Below are 5,656 nucleotides of genomic sequence, written 5' to 3' on the forward strand. Positions count from 1 at the left end.
GTTAAACAGTTTAGCCAACACACAGAATCGTCTTTGCCTACCTGGCTCTACTATTGATTAGCTTATGGGTTATACAACTCTAACATCTCAGTTTCCTTGTCTGTAAAATGAAGAAAGTAAGAGTGCTGACTCCAAAGCACTGTTACAAAGATTAAACGAGTCAGGTGCCTGGGACATAGTAAGCACAGCTGCAGTCAGTTACCTGTTCCTCTGTAATGTGTGAGGAAGATTACTGTAAGGATATATGAGGTACTAACGGATTGTAGAGGGAGTGTAACTGGCCGAAGAGCCCCTGAAAGATGACCACACTCTAAACCACATCACCCCTGATCATGTCACGTTACATGCAAAAGGGCTTTGCAGATGTGGTTAAGGTTATGGGCCTTGAGGTGGGGAGATTATCTGGGCTGGCTCAAGCTAGTCACATGATCCCTTCAAAGCAGAGGACTTTTTCAGGTGGTTGGCAGAGGAGATGCCACCAGAGAAGAGGAAGTCAAAGACAATGGAGGCTTGAGAAGGACTGGCTTTGACAATAGAGGGTGTGGGGTCCCCAGCACTACAGCCACAAGAAACTGATTTCTTGCAACAATCCAAACAAGTTTTAAAGTAGATTTTTTTCTTCAGGAACCTCCAGGTAAGAGCCCAGCTGGTCAACACCTCGAATTCATCCTCATGAATCCTCAGCAGAGAACCCACGTGAACTTGCCTAGACTTCTAAACCTGCAGAACTGTGAGATAGTCAGTGTGTGTTATTTTAAGCCATTAAGTTTGTGGTAATTTCTTATGATAGTGATAGGAAACTAATAAGGAGGATCAAGAACATATTCATAATACAAAAGGCACTTGAGATAGACTTGATTGACAGGCAGGATTCGGTTACTTGGATAAAAAAGGAGGATATTTCAGATGGAAGGGCCAGCTTTGAGCAAAGGAAGGAGCTGGAAAAGTGGTGGTGGGAGTTGTTAGAGTCGAACAATATCAGGAATTTATATGCAGGGGTTAATGACCAATAGATTTGAGTCATGATGTGGAAGTCTTTAAATTTCCGGCTAAGGAGTTTGTCCTTAATTCCACAGCAAATGAGGAACGATTGCAGGATTTTGATGGGAGAAATGTGATCAGAGATGTACATTAGGAGGTTGTCCATCAGTAGGCTAAATCGGCAGTCACAAGCTGAGATGGTGGTAGGAAGTTCTTACACACAGGTTGTGAACTAAAGTAATAGCTTTGAGAATGGAAAGGTGGCTGCTCAAGTGACACATCTTAGGTCAGGTTCTCTAGAAGCAGACCATGAGGCGAGGGCCCCTGGGGAAGTAATTTACCAATTGCTCTCAGAAGAAACCAGCACAGGGATCGAGGGATTTAGGATAAGGAAGGAAAAGACACTAAGCAAGAGTGAGCTTTAGGGCAAGTCACACAGGGAATTCTGGAGCATAACCCCCACCTCAGAGTCTTTTGTTTGAAGGCAAGGGAACTGGGCTTTCATACTTCCACACTGGTCACTCATTGGCTAGAGGCTCTCCCAGGGTGACATAAACTCCCAGGCACTGGGAGTAAAGCATCCTGGTAGTCTCAGGACAGCTCTCTGGAGGCCTCAGGTACAAATCTTTGGAAGCACAGTGGCTCAACCCGGTAAAGAACTGGAAAAGGGGGCTCAGCAGATCTGGGAGCTCACTTACAGCATCAGCTATAGAGATGGTGCAGCATGAGGACAGAGCAGGTGAGTGATATGGAAGGGAAGACAGCTGCACCAATTACACAGCCCTTTGCCTTGGGTGAAGGATGATACCAGGAATAGAAATGGGAATTTCCAGAAGGAAGATTAGGTCAAATGAAGAAAGACAGGGAAGATGATGGGATCAGTTTTGGAAATAGAATGTGCAAAACTATATTTCCCACAAACCCGTTATTTAGAAAACCAGAGGTTTAGCTCAATTACCAAGTGATAGAAAGCCCTAAAAATTTGAGTCTTTGTAAACTCAAAGCTCCTATAACAGCCAGGCTCCATTTCCTACCTCAATGAATTGATTCCTTTTCATTTTCTAGAAATGTCTTCTTAATTTTCACACATGAGGGTGATCAAAACGAAGCATTATTAAATGCCTTCACTTACTCTGAGCAAACAGAGAATTGGATGGCAATGTTTTATTGCTACTAAGGATGAAAGTCGAACTAGATATTGATCACTTTAGTGTATTGTTCAAGTTAAACAGGAATGAACGAGAAACCGTTAGGCATTTTATCTGGCCTCCAGGGTTAGTCTAATGAAAAAATTAACTGCTGTCAGTTAAAATATACACAAGGGCAAACTACAGCAAACACACTCAACTGTGATAGATGAGGGAAAGGGCCAGGCACTTGAAGAAAACAGCAAACAAGTATTTCCTAATCTAACATAATTACCCGAATCTTAACTTCAGGGAGAAGTTGTGGGGACAGTACCATATTCTAACTTCAGTTCAATTTAGCAAATGATTCCTGGGTGTTCTTTATATGCAGGAAGCTATTCTAGGTCTTGTGGGAGATGGAGAATGTATAAACCTGGGCTCCCAATGTGGCCTGCTGGTCTAGTATGTGAGAAGTACATTCTTGAAAAGCAAACTGGGAAGTCCTTACAAGCTCTATCTCTGAAATAAGACAGAGTAAACTTAAATCTTCACAGTGCCATTCAGCTATATGATCTTGGGCAAGTAATTTCATTGCTTTATTCAAAACCCATTTGTTGACAACTGCCATGTGCTTAGCACAGCAGATAATGTTTATTTGAAGCCTCCCTTTAAAGCGGGGAAGTAATAGCATCTTCCTCACGGTGGCCTTCAGGAATAAAATGACTGCTCCTCAAAGTGTGGTCCCTGGACCTGCAACACCTGCAAAACCTGGGTGCTTGCTAGAAATGCAGACCCTTGATTCCATCCAACACTGCTGAATCAAAAGCTTTAGAGATAGGGTCCCCAAATCTGCTTAACAAGCCCTTCTCTGCATGTGATTCCCATGCAGGCTCAGGTCTGAGAAGCACCAGATTAAATATTATAGTGTTTAATAGGCATGTAATGTGGTGATTAGGAATGTACACCCTGGGGCCAGGTTGCCTCTCCCATCTGCAAGGTGGACACTTTGGGACATCTCCTGAACCTCAGTGTCTCTGTTCCCTCATCTATATCAAATAATGATATAAAAGATGTCTAAGGATCTGACACCTTTACATGCTCAAAAAATATTTCCTGTCATCATTATTAAAGTACTTAGTTTGGTAAATATTGGCTATTACCTAATGAGCAGGGGCTTTCAGTGTGTTAAACCTTTGGGATCAAATGTAGATTCCAATCCCCAATCCATGTTAGCTTTATAGCCTGAGGCAAATTACCTGAGTGCCCAGCTTCAGCATCTCTGAAATGGGAATGAGTGATAGTAACAACCATCTGCTGGGGCTTTTATGAAAATATAAAGGGTTTAGCATGGTGCATGGGACAGAGATACCTAATAGTATTAGCCATTACATTAACGCTATTTATGATTATTCTTGTTAAATACAACCAATGATACGGAACTGTATGTAGACACAAGAATCACGTTTGGTTTAAGAAATCTAAGCCTACACAGAGATCTAAGAATAATCTGGTTACTTCATTGTTCCACACTTGAGAGCTCAGTGACTACAAAATATCAGAGAAAAGTTACCATGAAAAAAAACATAAGTTCTCCATGAAAAGTTCATGGGCAGGATGGTGGAAATACAATACTGTGGCTCTACAAGAGCTTTTCCTTCTAAATTGGGGAAAGCAGGCATTCTCTCTCTCATCTCCATCTCTTCCTTCCTGTCTTTAAAAATGAGAAATACATATGTACTGAGGGTCCACTATGTCCCAGGCCATGTGCCAGACATGTGGTTCATTGGTGAACAAAACCAAACACAGACTCTGACCTTACCTTGCTGTGGAAACATAGGCATTCATTCATTCATCCATCCACTCATCCACTTAAAAATATTTATTGAATATCTGTTATGTTCCAGGCACTGTTCTTGGCATGTACAATGTTGGTACATAAATGAATATAATATTCTAACTCAAAAATACAACAAAGAGTGGTCAGTAATGCTTTATAGGAGACTTTATAATAGCAATAGTTGGGAAGATGATGGGGTAGAACCAAGATGAAAAAAAGAAGTTTACAGTAATTTTTTTCTTTTTTCTTTTTTGCCTTTTTCCCCCTTAACTTTCTAGTGAAAATAACACACAGAGGAATGCGCAAAACATGAGAGTACAATTCAAAGAATTTTCACAAATGAACACATACATGTTATCAACACCCAAGTCAGAAAACAGGACATTACAGCATCACAGAAACCCTTCTCATGCCCACTCTAAGGACTGCCCTTTAAAAGCAGCCAACATCCCAAGTCCTAATACCATAGATCAGTTTTGCTTATGTTTAAACTTCATAAAAATGGACTCTTATGATATATTTTTTTGCATTGACGCTTTCCCCTCCCCCAACATTAATCTGTGAGATTAACTCATAATATTGGGCATGTAGTTGTAGGTCTTATGCATTCATTGTTGGATAGTATTCTATTGTCTGAATATACCACAGTTTAATTTTTTCCATTCTACATCTGTTAGGAATTTGGGTAGTTTACAATTGGGACTATTATCAATAATGCAGCTATAAATATTCTATTATATGTCTTTTGGGAAAGAGATGTATGCTTTCTATTGAGTATATACCTGGAATAAGGTTGCTAAGTCATAGGTGGTGCAAATACTGAACTTCCATGGATAGTGCCAATTTCCACTCCCACCAGCAGTGTGTGGGAGCTCCAGTCAGCAATGGTTTCTAACCAAGTGTACCTCTGTGTTTGTCCTTGGCCTCCTTGGCACTGGGTGCTACCCAGTAACTCTGTATCTAATCTCTTCGCTGAGCCTGGAAAATTGTGATAGAAGAACTCAGGACAGACTCATTTCTCCAGCTAGGGGGAAAAATGTTGTGATAAAAGTAAATTTTCCAAAGCAATAATGATATTTCACCTTAATAAATACACTGAGGTGATAATACTTTTTAAAACAGTGTTCCTATTATACATGCTAAATGTATAAGTGTGTCCTGGATGGTATAAATAATCTTGTTCAGTACTCTGAAGGTGCCTATATTTCCCTAGAAGATGAATGGGCTCTTTTTTTTTTTATTAAGGTATCATTGATATATATTCTCATGAAGGTTTCACAAGAAAAATAATGTGGTTATTACATTCACTCTTATTATCAAGTCCAAAAATATGGAATGCTTCACAAATTTGCATGTTGTCCTTGCACAGGGGCCATGCTAATCTTCTCTGTATCATTCCAATTTTAGTACATGTGCTGCCGAAGTGAGCACGATGAATGAGCTCTTTTGCATTTAGCTCAGTAGCTATTTGAGTTATCATTGTAGGGTTCAGTAATTTTCCAGTAACTTGAAAAGCAGAAGATAAGTCATGCTTTGTTGGTTGTTTTGCACTACACCTTAAATGCTCATGTGCATAAAAGTGGAAGTAAGTGAATTTTAAAGGTAATGTGAAGACGCCCCCCAAAAAACATGACCTTGGCCTTTATCTTGCAAATGTTTATTACTAAACAAAGTACACAAATTTACAGTTTGGTAAAACCTGGTCTTGTAG

The 5,656-nt window shown here is 40.1% G+C and overlaps 1 non-coding gene across 1 annotated transcript; it reads right to left on the minus strand.

Moving 5' to 3' along the window:
* Window positions 1-5,269: 5,269 nt before the first annotated feature.
* Window positions 5,270-5,376, minus strand: LOC118907522 (U6 spliceosomal RNA). The gene has a single exon (XR_005022833.2). It is a non-coding gene; the product is annotated as a U6 spliceosomal RNA (small nuclear RNA).
* Between the last annotated feature and the right edge of the window lie 280 nt (window positions 5,377-5,656).

This window comes from Manis pentadactyla, chromosome 5, assembly GCF_030020395.1.
Source record: "Manis pentadactyla isolate mManPen7 chromosome 5, mManPen7.hap1, whole genome shotgun sequence".
Lineage (NCBI taxonomy): Eukaryota > Metazoa > Chordata > Mammalia > Pholidota > Manidae > Manis > Manis pentadactyla.